This window comes from Neofelis nebulosa, chromosome 12, assembly GCF_028018385.1.
Source record: "Neofelis nebulosa isolate mNeoNeb1 chromosome 12, mNeoNeb1.pri, whole genome shotgun sequence".
NCBI classification, from domain to species: domain Eukaryota; kingdom Metazoa; phylum Chordata; class Mammalia; order Carnivora; family Felidae; genus Neofelis; species Neofelis nebulosa.
The window spans coordinates 85,788,572-85,803,063 of record NC_080793.1 but is presented as its reverse complement, the minus strand read 5'-3'; the positions used below and the strand labels follow the sequence as shown (position 1 = coordinate 85,803,063).

The 14,492-nt window shown below is 36.6% G+C and overlaps 1 long non-coding RNA gene across 1 annotated transcript in view; it reads right to left on the bottom strand.

Moving 5' to 3' along the window:
- The window catches only part of LOC131492116 (uncharacterized), a 320,635-nt gene that overhangs the window by 16,262 nt on the left and 289,881 nt on the right, over positions 1-14,492 (bottom strand). The window contains exon 3 of the long non-coding RNA XR_009251861.1: positions 9,785-9,871. This is a non-coding gene — a long non-coding RNA (uncharacterized LOC131492116). The remainder of the gene's footprint in view (positions 1-9,784; positions 9,872-14,492) is intronic.

Sequence of the window (14,492 nt, the reverse complement as noted above, 5' to 3'; positions counted from 1 at the left end):
GGCTCGATCTCGCAAACCATGAGATCATGACCTGAGCCAAAACCAAGACTTGGGTGCTTAACCAACTGAGTTACCCCAGAGCCAATTATTTTCCTTTCTTGACTAACTCCCTGGCCAAAACCTCCAATACTATGTTGAATAGAAGCAGAAAGAGTGGACATCTTTGTTTAATGGATGATTTTAGGAAGAAAGCATTTAATCTTTCACCATTAACTATGACGTTAGCTGTGAGATTTCAATTAATCCTTTTCTTTTTAGATTTCAACCTAACTCAAGTCTTGCTCTCCCAGGAAGTTCAATTCACACCTTCTTCATTTGTAATATACCTTTATTTTTAGTCATCTAGATGCCTACAAAAATATTTTTGGTTGTTTATGTTTTTGTTATTGTTACTTTTGCTGTTGTGAACTGACAAGTAACCTGATTAGATTTCTGCTTTATTAATATGACTATCACTGACATCACCTATCATTTAAACCATAAGAGACTCTTAAATACAGAGAACAAACTGAGGGTTAATGGGGGGTAGTGGGGTAAGGGAAAAGGGAAGATGGGTAATGGGCATTGAGGAGGGCACTTGTTGGGATGAGCACTGGATGTTGTATGTAAGTGATGAACCATGGGAATCTACCCCAAAGCCAAGAGCACACTGTATACCCTGTTAGACAACTTGACTAATTTTTAAATGATATTTAAAAAATAATAAAAAAAACCCACTGCATTAGAATAGTTTATTTCTACTTAGGCTCTTTGAACTAAGGAAACCTAGACATGGAGTGCTGACTGGTTTATAATTTCTGGTTTATATTTTAGTAGTCAGACTCTGCCTATACACATAGCACACAGAGAAAATATCTTTCATTTTTTTCCTTTTTTATTATGAAATTTATTGTAAAATTGGTTTCCATACAACACCCAGTGCTCATCCCAACAGGTGCCCTCCTCAATGCCCATCACTCACCCTCCCCTCCCTCCCACCCCCCATCAACCCTCAGTTTATTCTCAGTTTTTAAGAGTCTCTTATGGTTTGGCTTCCTCCCTTTCTAACTTTTTTTTTCTTCCCCTCCCCCATGGTCTTCTGTTAAGTTTCTCAGGATCCACATAAGAGTGAAAATATATGTTATCTGTCTTTCTCTGTATGACTTGTTTCACTTAGCCTCACACTCTCCAGTTCCATCCACGTGGCTACAAAAGGCCATATTTCATTCTTTCTCATTGGCACATAGTACTCCATTTTGTATATAAACTACAATTTCTTTATCCATTCATCAGGTGGTGGACATTTAGGCTCTTTCCATAATTTGGCTATTGTTGAAACCGCTGCTTCATTTCTGTTCAATTATGCTCTCAATCCAAAACATCACTGATTAAAAATGATATTGTTTTTTATATTAAAATATCTATTCATATCATCAAAATAAAATATATAGATTTAAAGTACAACTGTGTACTTTGGAACGATTCCTTCACTAGTACACCTATAACTCCTTTTCTTATGCCCTCTTGGGAATCAGTGAGAAATTGTTGACTTTTCATTTTACATTCTTGGTTTGGAGTAGACACTCAGAACGCTCAAACTTGTGGCCTCTGGTATTTCAAGGAGAGTGACACCCATTCTTCTAAATTCCTTTTAGATTTGTGAATGCTTTCTGTGCCTTACTTTTCCCACCCAGTAAAGAAAACCTGCAAGCAGAATGGCAGAGACAGAATTGTGGGTCCTAGGTGTCTAGAATAGTGTCGATCAAATATCAGTAGGCGTAAGAATCACCTGGGAACTTTAACTAGTAAATTCATGAGTCTATTCCCAAAGATTTTACTCCTGTAGTGAAGGACACTGGCTTCTCAGCAACGTCTATTTTCTCTTTTGGTGGAGGACATGGCTAGACCATATATCCCAGCTTACACTGTAGTGAGATGTGGCCATGTGACTGTGCCCTGTATTTGTTCAAGGCTGAGCCCACAAATTTTCCCATGCACTCCTGCATGTTGTTCTCCCAAAACTGATATAAAATTCAATAATGTAAAATTCACCTCTTTAGCCATTTTGAAGTGTACCTATGGTGACTTTGTTTTTAATTTTTTAAGTTTATTTATTTACTTAGAGAACACGCACACAAGTGGGGTAGAGGCAGAGAGGCGAGAAAGAGAATCCCAAGCAGGCTCCACACCATCAGTGCAGAGCCCAATGCAGGGCTTGAACTCACGAACCATGAGATCGTGACCTGGCTGAAGTCGGACGCTTAACTGACTGCGTCACCCAGGCGCCCCAATTTCACCAACATTTTTTAAAAACACTGTTCTTTCTCATTACATGGGCTTGGCACCCATGTTGAAAATCAACTTATTACAGATGCATTGGTTTATTTTGGACTCTCAATTCCATTCCATATATCTAAAAATCTATTTTCCTGCCAGTGCCACACTATTTTGCTTACAGTAGCTTTAGAATAAGTTTCTAAATCAGGAAGTGAGAATCTACCACTGCATTCTTCTTTTTTTACACTGTTTTAACCATTTGGGCCTCCTGCAATTCCATTTGACTTTTAGAATTAGATTTTCCATTTTTTCCAAAAACGGTTGCTCAGATTTGGTAGGGATTGTGCTTTATCTATTTATTACTTTGAGAGCTACTGCCACCTTGACAATACTGATATTCATTATTAAAATCAATATTAAGCAATATTATGCAATAATTAACAGTATTAATGAAATCCATAACACAAATGTCTCCATTCATTTAGGTCTTCATTAATTTCTTCTGTAATTTTTAGGGTACAAGTCTTGTACCTCCCTGGTTAGATTTTTTTCCCAAGTATTTTATTCTTCTTGATGGTATTAGAAATGGAATTTTTTTCTTAATTTCATTTTGGGTTACTTATTGCCAGTGTATAGAAATAAAAATGAATTTGTATATTGATTTTGTATGCTGCAACTTTGCTGAACTTGTTTACTATCTCTTATAAAGTTTTATGCATTCTCTAGGAGTTTTGATGTTTAAATCATGTCATCTGTGACTAAAGATAATTTTACTTCCTTTCCAGTCAGAGTGCCTTTTATTTACTTGCCTTACCTAAGTATGCTGGTGAGCCCTTACAGTATAATGGTTAACAGAAGTGGTGAGAGTGGATATCCATATCTTATTCCTGATATTAGGAAGAAAGCTTTCAATCTTTCACCATTAATATGATGTGAGCTCTGTATATGCACAGATGCACGCTATCAGGGTGAGTAACTTCCCTTCTTTTCCTTGTTTGTGTAGTGATTGTAGCATGAAAGGGTATCGGATTTTGGCAAACACTTTTTCTGCATCAACTGAGTTGATTATGTGGGCTTTTTTAATTCTGTTAGAATGATATATTATATTAATAGATCTTCATATGCTAAACCATCCTTGAATTTCTAGGATAAATTCTATTTGGTCATGGTGTAGATAATCTTTTTAAAAGTTAATGGATTCCATTTGCTAATATTCTAATGAGAATTTTGCATCTGTGTTCATTATGGATACTAGTCTGTAGTTTCTTTTCCTGTGATATATTTTTCTGGCTTTGGTATCAGAGTAACACTGACATCACAGAACATGTTAGTAAGTGTTACCCCCTCTTTCATTTTGGAAGAGTGTTGGGAAGATAGATGTTAATTGTTCTTAAAATATTTGGTCAAATTCACCAGTGGAGCCAATTGAAACTAGGCTCATCTTTCTGGGACGTTATTTTTCTTTTTATCAGTGATTCAACCTTTTTGCTTATTATATGTCTACTCAGATCTTCTGTTTCATCTTGAGTCAGTTTTGATAATGTATATGTGTAGATTATCTAATATGTTGGCATATGATTAATAATATTTTCTTAAAATACTTTTCATTTATGAAACGTGGGTAATAATATCCCTGTTTCATTCCTTATTATAGTAATTTTGGTCTTCTCTAAAGATTTATCAAAGAGGAGTTACAAACCAAAAATTAATTAATATCGACCTTTATATTTGCCTATGTACTTATTTCACCAATATTTTTTTATTTCTTTGTTTGTATCTGAGTTAGTGACTACTGTCATTTTATATCAACCTGAATGACTGTCTTTAGTATTTCCTGTAGGAGAAGTCTACTGGTCTGCTGGTCATAAACTCTGAATTTCTGCTTATCTGGGAATGTTTAACTTCTCCTTTGTTTTTGGATCACATTTTTTGCCAGATACAGAATTATTTTTTGATAGTGATTTTCTTTCAGCATTTTCAATACTTCCCTGGCCACTGCCCTCCATGGTTTCTAATAAGAAATCAGCTGTCAGCTTACTGAGAATCCCATGTACAGGAATCACTTGTCTCTTGATGTTTTTCAAGATTTTCTTTTTGTCTCTGGATTTTGACAGTTTGGTTACAATGTGGTTTGGTACAGACTTCTTTGCATTCATCTACCTGGAATTTATTGAACTTACTAAATGTACAGATTCATGTTTCACCAAGTGTGGATGGTCTTCAGACATTATTTTTCTAATATACGTTTTTCCCTTTTCTCTCTCACTTCACCTTTGAGGAATTGTATTATGTAGAGTTAGAAGAGCTGGTAATATCCCACAGGTCTCTCAAGCTCTGTTCATTTTCATTTCATTCTTTTTCTTTCTGTTTTCAGACTGGCTAATTTTAATGATCTCATCTTGAAGTTCACTGGTTCTTTCTTTTCCCTACTCAATCCGTTGAATATATCTATGCAATTTCCATTTCAACTACTACACTTTTAAACTCCAGAATTTCTCTTTGTTTTTTTTTCATAATACCTTTTTATTGATATTTTGTATTTTGTAAGACAGTTCTCATGGTTTCCTTTAATCATCTTTTTTTCTCCAAGTGTTTATTTAAATTCTAGTTAGCTAACATACACCCTTCAAGCATTTTTAAAATAGTCAATTGAAAGTCTTTTTTTACTAAGTCAAATGTCTGGACCTCCTCTGAGATTTTTTTTAAATTTATTTTTGAGACAGAGAGAGAGAGAGAGAGCGAGCATGGCAGGGGCAGAAAGAGAGGGAGAGAGAGAGAATCCCAAGCTGGTTCCGCACAGTCAGTGCAGAGCCTGATGTGAGTCTCGAACTCATGAACTATGAGATCATAACCTGGGCTGAAGTCAGATGCTTAACCAACTGAGCCACCCAGCCACCCTCCTCTGAGATTTTTTTTTTAATTTTAAATGTTTATTTATTAATGAGAGAGAAGGGTAGAGAGTGAGGGAGACCCAGAATCTGAAGCAGGCTCCAGGCTCCAAGCTCTCAGCACAGAGCCTGATGTGGGGCTCGAACTCACAAAGCACAAGATCATGACCCGAGCTGAAGTCGGACGCTTAACCGACTGAGCCACACAGGTGCCCCTGCTTCTTCTTCTTTTTTTTAATGTTTATTTATTTTTGAGAGAGAGAGAGATACAGAGAGAGAAAGAGAGAGCTTGCAAGCAGAGGAGGAGCAGAGAGAGAGAGAGAGAGGGAGACACAGAATCGGAAGCAGGCTCCATGTTCTGAGCTGTTAGCACAGAAACTGACACAGGGCTTGAACTCATGGACCATGAGATCATGACCTGAATCCAATTCGAGTTTTAACTGACTGAGCCACCCAGGTGCCCCAGGTATGTTTTTTTTTTTTTTAATTATCATGTGTATGGGCTACGTTTTCTTATTTCTTTGCATGTATGCCATGTAGCATTTGGTTCAAAGAAGGAAAATTTGAATATTATACCACGGCTACTCTAAAAAACAGAAAAAACTCTAGGCTCCTCAGTCCCTCGGTTGTTCTTGTAGGTGTTGTTAGCTTAATAACTTTTTTAAAAGCTAATTCTATAAAGTTTGTATTCTTTGTCATGAAGTGTACTGAATCCTCTGTTCCATTAGCTTTGTGGTCAGCTGATGATGCAACAGAAGTTTCTTCACAGGTATGAACACACAAACACCTATGTGCACACACATGTGTCCATGTGTGCACACACACACGTCCATGTGTGCACACACACACCACCCAGTCTTTGCAGACAGGCTGTGAATTGTGTTGGGACATGCCTTCAGCACCCAGACAAGCAGTTCACATCTGTGCTTTAACCTCGAGATCCTGTTTGCACAGAGCCTGAAGTTCAGCCAGAGTTAAGAGCTTAGACCCTTCTCAAGTCTTCTCTGAATATGCACCCAGATTTGGGCATATGTGTGGCCTTTTAGGTTCCCAGGAATTTGTGAGAGCTTTATAAAGTATTTATTCCCCAAAGCATCTTATTTCTCAGCCTTTCTTGCCAAGATATTTGGTTAGTCTATTGTTTATTGCAACTGTTATTCCTTGCAACAGGTGGCAGTGATGAATACATTCTGTCTTTAAATGTTTTTAACAAAGCCTCAGCCTCTTCATTTAGCTATTTTTTAAAAGATAGGTGTGCAGAGAACAAATTATCTCTTTTTTCCTTTTTCTGAGCATGTCTCAATTTCCCCCCAATTCCTGACGTACTTTCACTGGTACAGGAATCTGAGTTAACGTTACTTTTCTTTGAGCAACTGAAAAATGTGCCACTTCCTTCTGGCCCCAAGATATCTTCTGAGAAATCCATTATTGTACTGGTTTTTTTTCTTATAGGTAAAATGTCGTTTTCCTCTGGCTGCTTTAAAATTTCTTTCTATCTTTAGCTTTCAGAAGTCAAAGAATAATGCTTCCTGGCACGATTTCTTTGGATTCTGTTAGAGGCTCAATTCATGAATCTGTAGGTTTGTATCTCTTGCCAAGTGTGTAAAATTTTCAGCTATTATTTCTTCAAATATTTTTCAGGCTTACCACCTTTATTTTCTCTATCCAGGACTGATAACATGAATCTTAGGTATTTTACTATAGTTTCACAAATTCCTAAAGCTCTCATCTCCTTTTTTCAGTTTATTTTCTCTGCTTTTCATACTAATGTCTATTGTCTTACCTTCCAGTTCATTGATTCTTTCCTCTAACCCTTCCAGTCTGCTAATGAACCTACCCACTGAGATTTTAATTTCTGTTTTGATTTTTAGTTCTAAAATTTCCATTTGTTTCTCATATCTCTGATTTTTTGCTGCTTTCTATCTTTGTTTTAAATTTCTTTCAAGTTTGTTTCTAATTTCCCATTGAAGCATTTTTATCATGGCTGCCTTAGAGCTTTGTCAGATAATTCTAAGCTTTTCAACACCTTAATGTTGGCATCTCTTAAGTGTCTTTTATCATTCAGGCTGAGGTAATTTAGGTTGAAATTAAAAGCACAGAAAAAATATATCAGGCACATGTTAATCAAAGGAAAGCAAGAGTAATTATATTGATATCAAAGCAAAGCAAATTACCAGAGACAGAGAAGGAAATTATATAATGCTAAAAAAGTTACTCTACCAAGAATACATAACAATTCTAAATGTGTGTGAGCAACCAACATCGCTGAAAAATATGTGAAGCAAAAACTGATAGAATTTAAAGAAGATATAAACAAATTTACAATTACTGTTAGAGGCATCAACACCCCTTTCAAAACTAGACTGAACTAAACAGAAAATCAACAAGGATGTAGAACTAAACGTCACCATCAATCCAAAGGATCTGACATTTGAAGAACATATAATATAATAAGGGCAGAATAATAAGGGCAGAATACACCTTTTCAAATCTCTGCAGAACACATATCAATATAGACCTTATCAACACAACCTCAACACATTTTAAAGAACTGATACCACACAAAATGTGTGATCTGACTACAATAAAATGTACTTGAAATTAACAGCAGAGATAAGGAAAATCTCCAAACATTCAGTTGCAAAAGCATACAATTACAAATAATCCCTGAGTCACAGAAGAAATCTCCAGGGAAATTTTTATAAAATACATTGAAAGCATAAGAGACTCTTAAAAACTGAGAACAAACTGAGGATTGATGGGGGGTGGGAAGGAGGGGAGGATGGGTGATGGGTATTGAGGAGGGCACCTTTTGGGATGAGCACTGGGTGTTGTATGGAAACCAATTTGACAATAAATTTCATATACTGAAAAAAATAAAATAAAATAAAATAAAATAAAATAAAATAAAATAAAATAAAATAAAATAAAATACATTGAACTGAATGAAAATAAAAATAAAACATACCAAAATTTGGTGGGTTCAGATAAAGCACCACTGAGAGAGAAATTTATCACACTAAACATGTACATTAAATAAAAATAAAAGTCTCAGGTCAGTAATATAAGCTCTCATCTCAAGAACCTAAAAAAGAGAGAGCAAAATAAATCCAAAACAAGCAAAAGGAAACAAATGGCAAAAATAAGAGCAGAAATTAATAAAATTAGTAACAAAAAATAGAGAAAATCAATGGGCCAAAGGATTGATTCTTTGGAAAAGTCAAACAAATACCATTATTTTAACAGTATCATTAAGATGGGAGTCCTTACCAATCAAAAAGAATCAAACAATCCAATAGGAAAATGAGCTGAAGACCTGAAAAGGCATTTCAGAGAAGAGCAAACTCAAGAGGCAAATGAACTCATGAAACATGTGTAACCTCCATTAGCAATCCAGAAAAATGAAAAGGGAGGCCCCAATGAGATACCATGTTATACTCATTTGATAGGCAGAGAAGTATTTTAAGGTATATATCACAAGGTTTGCTATGACTGCTCAAGGTTGTATCTGCACAATGGTAGCGATAACCCCACTTTCATGACAACTCACTGCCTTCCAAGGAACTCTCATCCTGTTCCTTCCCTTTCCATTGGCTGCTACTGGCCCCTAAATAATGTAGATACAAAATTTCTTGCTTCCTGCTCTCTTCTGTTTGATCCTGAAAAATCCTATCTTCCTTCTACAGCGGAAGTCAAAAATGAGAAACTCTCTGTATACTATCTGGGGAAGTTTGTCATCTTTTTTCTCCACATAAATAATTCCACTCATTTGCTATTTGGCAAACTAATTTTTATTATTATTTTCTCTAATTATCTTCAACAACTGTTGAGATTGACGCTAATTTACTTCTAATAATGAACTTGGGCCCACAGAAACAGCAGTGAAAAAACAGAGCAGCTCCCCAATGAGGCCACTAATACAATTTTCCTGTTGTTTTTCTGACATTATTCAATGACATTTGGCTGTCACTCTCATATCAATATTATTTATGATATAGATCACATGTACTTATATTAAATCGTTTTATTTCATCACTCAGTTACCTTACTAATGACTGAAAACATTAAACAAACTCACCATTTTTTGGTTTGTGTTTCTTAGTTACTCTTGTTTGGAGACTGTAAGCTCAGTGAGGGCAGAACTGTGTTTGCTTTATTCATTCCCTTATCTCCAGTGTTTGATACAGTACCTGATATACAATGAAATTTTTTGACCAAATAAATTAATCTGATGTGGCTACCTTGTTCAGTGTGCTGGAATTCAAGAATCTCCATTATTTTCCAACAAGAATAATAATTAAAATGGCTAGTGGTTCTTTAATGTTTACTGTGTGCACAGAACTGTGCTAAGGATTTGGATGCATTAGTTTCTTGAGACCTGCACTAGTAAAGTACATTTAAAATTGTAATTTAACAGGTGAGGACACTGAAACTTAGAGAACTTTGGGGATTTCCCAAATTCAGAGAGCTAATAATTAATGGTACCAGATTTGAGGCAAACCATCTGTCCATCTGAGACCTCTCCATAGGTCTCAGCTCAACTAGGGCACACGGTCTCTAAAGGTCATATCAAAGTTGGGGTTCATTCCCTATAGGATTATGTTTGACCATTAGTTTAACCTCACAACTAGGAGACTGACCTCCTGTAGTGTTCTGTGGGTGGCAGATCTCTGTTTCATCCTTCTTCTCATTTTAGGACACTGAACTCCTTGCTGAATTTCCAAGAACTAAAAGAAAAAAATATTTATGAGCATTTCTGGTCCCTTGCATCTCCTTCCTTCTATTTCTTTTCTCTTTTCCTTATAAGTAAGAGCTTCCTAAGGAAATAGTGTATTATTTTTCTATTGCTGCTATACCAAATGACCACATACTTTGTGACTTTAAGCAACACAGTTTTGTAGGCCAGAAGTCCTACATGGAGTCATGTGATTAGACTGGACCCACGCAGATAATTCAAGATAATACAACTGAGATGATATTTGAAAACTCCCTTTTTCCATTTAAGCTAACACAGATACAGGGTCTGAAAATTAGGGTATAGCCATCTTTTGGGAGTTATTATGCTAACACAAATAATTAACCCCATCATCTATAATCCATAAAAGAGTTCCTCACTGAGAGTTCCCTTTCACCATTATAAGACCAATTAGGTTCAGTTTATTTCTTACTCCCATTAATCCCTCACCAGGTAGGGGGTACAACAATAGATGCTGTAGGAAAAAACAAAACACAAGAAGCACATATTATGGCTCAGGACCTCTGGATTTTTACAACCTTGTTGGATGTACATGACATGGAGGAATTAACTAGATTTAGGAAAGTCTTGAGTTGTGTCTAGAATTAAATATGCAATGTAGGACTTTTATCCATTTGAAAACTTGAGGAGACAGGACTTTAAAAGTATTCTGCCATAGGGACACCTGGGTGGCTCAGTCGGTTAAGCTTCCGACTTCGGCTCAGGTCATGATCTCACGGTTCATGGGTTCGAGCCCCGCATCAGGCTCTGTGCTGGCAGCTCAGAGCCCAGAGCCTGTTTCAGATTCTGTGTCTCCCTCTCTCTCTGCCCCTCCCCCACTCGTGCTCTGTCTCTCTCTGTCTCAAAAATAAATAAACATTAAAAAAATTAAACAAAAAAGTATTCTGCCTTATGGTCTGCAGCAAAATGCTAAGAAGGCAAAAATTCAATATTTCAGCATTCGTTTTTACCTTGGTCATAAGAAATGTTTGCAAATAAAGAAAGTCAATCTCCCAAAGGAATAAAAAATATACCCCAGGCTATACAGATAACTTGAAGAACCTATACATAAATCCAGCTCTTTCAGACTCCAAAGTAAATTTTCTTTCCACCTAAACATCTAAACATAACTGAACTGACCCCTCAAAAATGAATTATAACTCTTTATGTTTCTAGCTGGTAGTCAAGCCATTGTTTCTGAAAGAGCTAAATATACTATGAGAAGGAATTGTCCTGTTTGTTTCTGTGTGAGGTAAGGCTAGATGATGGGTTTTAAAAAACCGAGAGCCCATCTCTTTCAAAGCGAGGCACTTTGTTTTATTTAGTGTGCGTTGAACAATGGCCCTCCAGACACAACTGACAAGTTTTGTTTCTGGTTATTCATTTGATACCTACCACTTTAAAACTGAAAAGTGATATGTTGACTTCAATTCGTTAACAACGGCATCTACAATAAATATATGGTATGCCTGACAGATATCCTTTTTCAGTAACTGCTATAAAAACAAGCCTGATAGACTCAAAATTCCTATGGAAAAATTAATCATAGTGGATTAAGAGGAAGCATTTTATGGTTTCCACAGACATTCTTTCCAGAGTACCTGGCCACAGTTGAGTTTTCTTAGTAATATAAGAAAATATTAACTAAAACTCAACACAGGTAAAAGCAAAACCTGAGAAGAAAGAAAGAGCATAGAAAAGAAGGAATGAGAGCTCAACCAACCCCCCAAAGTACGTGAGATATGAAGTAGCTGTTGAGGAATTCCAGACTTGAGAAGTCCAACTTCTCTGAAATGATGTGGTAGAAAGTTGAGAACAGGTAATTATCCACCCAAGAGAGTAAGTATTCTCGAAAGGCCACACATGGAGGGATGGCAAAGAGTTCTTCACAATGGAGAGCACATTTGGTACAAATAGTATGAAGTTTGGGGAGAGACAGGAAAGAGGATATCTTAATACCATAACTTTCTCCCAAAATCTTGCTCCTCCTTTCTGTTCTTCCAAAAGAATTGCATTTCATTTTCTATAGGACTTGAGTGACTTGTGTGCCTCTCCTAAAGGAAGAAGAAAGCCAAAAGTAGATTCCGAATTGGCCACTAACTCACCACGCGACCCTGAGTAAGCCACTTAAATTCCTTTAGGCCTCACTTCCTACAGCTGTAAATGACATGGTTGAACTAGATTAGCTATTGGGACCATTTCAAATGTACGAATACATAATTTTAGTTATTCTCTACAAATAATTGTGGACAAGTCTAAAAACACTTCTCAAGACCGAGCTGAAGGTGAAAAGCGAAGGGTTCATGGTTTCATATGATCCAGGTTCAAAATGAGCTTCTTCAGCGGACTGGTACAAGGATAGAGGTGTTCCATTTTGAACAAGACTGCTACGGACCCAGCAAAATAGCCTAGCTATTTTGGAACCTGTGATATTATTCCCTCTGCCCACTACAAAATAGTCAGACTTGGAAGAACAATCATAATTTTTAGGAACAGTATCAAAATTAAGCCCATCCTAAGGGAAAGACAGTATCCTGGATGGGATCCTGGAACAGAACATGAGCAATAACAGAAAAACTGATGACACCTGCAACAAGTATGTAATTTAGTTAACAGCTAATACCAATGTTAACGTCTTAGTTTTGACAAATATATATAATATGTTCATATTAGAGGATGTTGGGGGAAGTGTTTATGGGAACTCTTTCTACCATTTTACAACTTTTCACTAATTCTAAAATTGTTCAAAATTCTAGACAAATTAAAAACACCACTGGCAATTATTACTTGCCTTAGGTTGATCTACTCATGTGGCATTTAGTTTAGCAGATTTTTTTAAACTCTCTTATCTAGTAATTAATCATCTTCCTTTATGTTTGCTTGATTAATTGAATCCTTCCACATTTTATTATGTGAAGTCTCTATCTAATTCACAGTCTCTAGCACTGAGGCATGCATAGGAGAGTAAATGTTCAGTATTTCTTAACCACATGAAGAGAGTAAGAGCTGTGTATCTCTTAACAGTACAAAGCAGTGATGTCCAATGCACATATGGTTTGTGAGTGAACAAAGTTACTGTTTATAAGAGAAATGGTTGCCCAGTTGACTTGATTTCCCGGGAGTTTGCATATTCTAAATGCCTAGTGGTCTGCTGTGCAATCAAAGATAGGGAACTTGGCCATAAGTGATGAGAAGAACAAGGCCCTAGAATTATCTTTGGACCAGTTATACTATACTTTTCCTTTATCCACATTTGTTTTCTATACATCTTCCTGATGGCACAATATAGTTCAATCTTGCAAATGATTTTCAAAAATCACAACTTCATGCAGCCTGCAAATGGGCAATATTCCCAGTAGCATTTTCTGGGCTCCTCACTTCCCTCTGCTTACACTCTTCCACTGCTCTATGCATCATTAATAGTGATGAAAATAACAGAAAACTAATAGGCCCTCCACTTCACACAAATTCCAGGGAAAAACTCAAACAGGAAGCCACAAGACACTTTTATCTTACAATGTATACTTCATTTGCTTTGACTTCTTAGTTCCCCTTCGTCTGTCTTGATACTCTTCAAAGAAGTAGAAAAGACCATGCTTATTTTTATGGCTCAGTTTAGAAGATGTGTGGCTTCCATGTGGGAGCGGTGATGATAAAAAGGTAGGTGGGATACAGCAGGGTGTAGTGTGGTAACTTCTGAACCCCCTTGTCCATGCTTCTCAAAAAGAAATATGTTTTCATGTATCACAGTACACACACATTAAAGTTTCATGATGAAACACCCTGAATTCACACAGCATACTCTGATGTTTTCTATTCTACTTAGTTCTCTATTTCACCAAAACAAAAATCCTAGTTGTAACCAACTGACATAACTGGAAACTCAGTTTGTAAAACCCTGAGGAGTAGAAATAAGGTTCTAGAATTTTGTACAGACTATTCTGTACTCAATCTAGTTCTGACAATTATCAATGAAACACTAAACTAGATATTCTCTTAATCTCTTTGCTACTTAGCTTTCTCACCTGTAAAACAAAAAAATAATAATAATAAGCTTATTTTACATGGTGGCTTTGAGAATTTCAGCAATAATGCACATAGAAGTACTAGGCACATACCAAATGTTTTCTCTCTCACACACACACTCTGCTTAATAATTTTATATTAGTTGAATTCCCCTTGAAACAAATAATATCAGGAGTAGACTGAGTTCTTCTCAGCGCCATATTTTTAACTGGACTCTAACCCTGAGGATTACAGAGCAGTCTACTGTCCAGCAAAGGGAGGAGAGGGAAGTGACAGGGAGATTTAAGGCCTGGACTCCAGGGCCTTTCTGGGAACATCTGTGGTCAACAGGGTGGCTCAGAACAGGTGGGTAAATTCTGGGCATGTAGTCAAGCTACATGTCTAAGCCTAGAGAGCAAGGAATGTACAAATGGTTTCCCTCCCCTGCCTGGCCTCCCCGTCTGTATCACCTCTGTTTGTTTATCCACAGACATCCCAGACAACATGAAGGGGATCTGATATAAGGTGTTGGCTTCATTCATCTGCACCTGTGCAGAAGCATTAGTTAATGTCTCACTGAAGTGCTCCACATGTTTCTTCTACCTCAA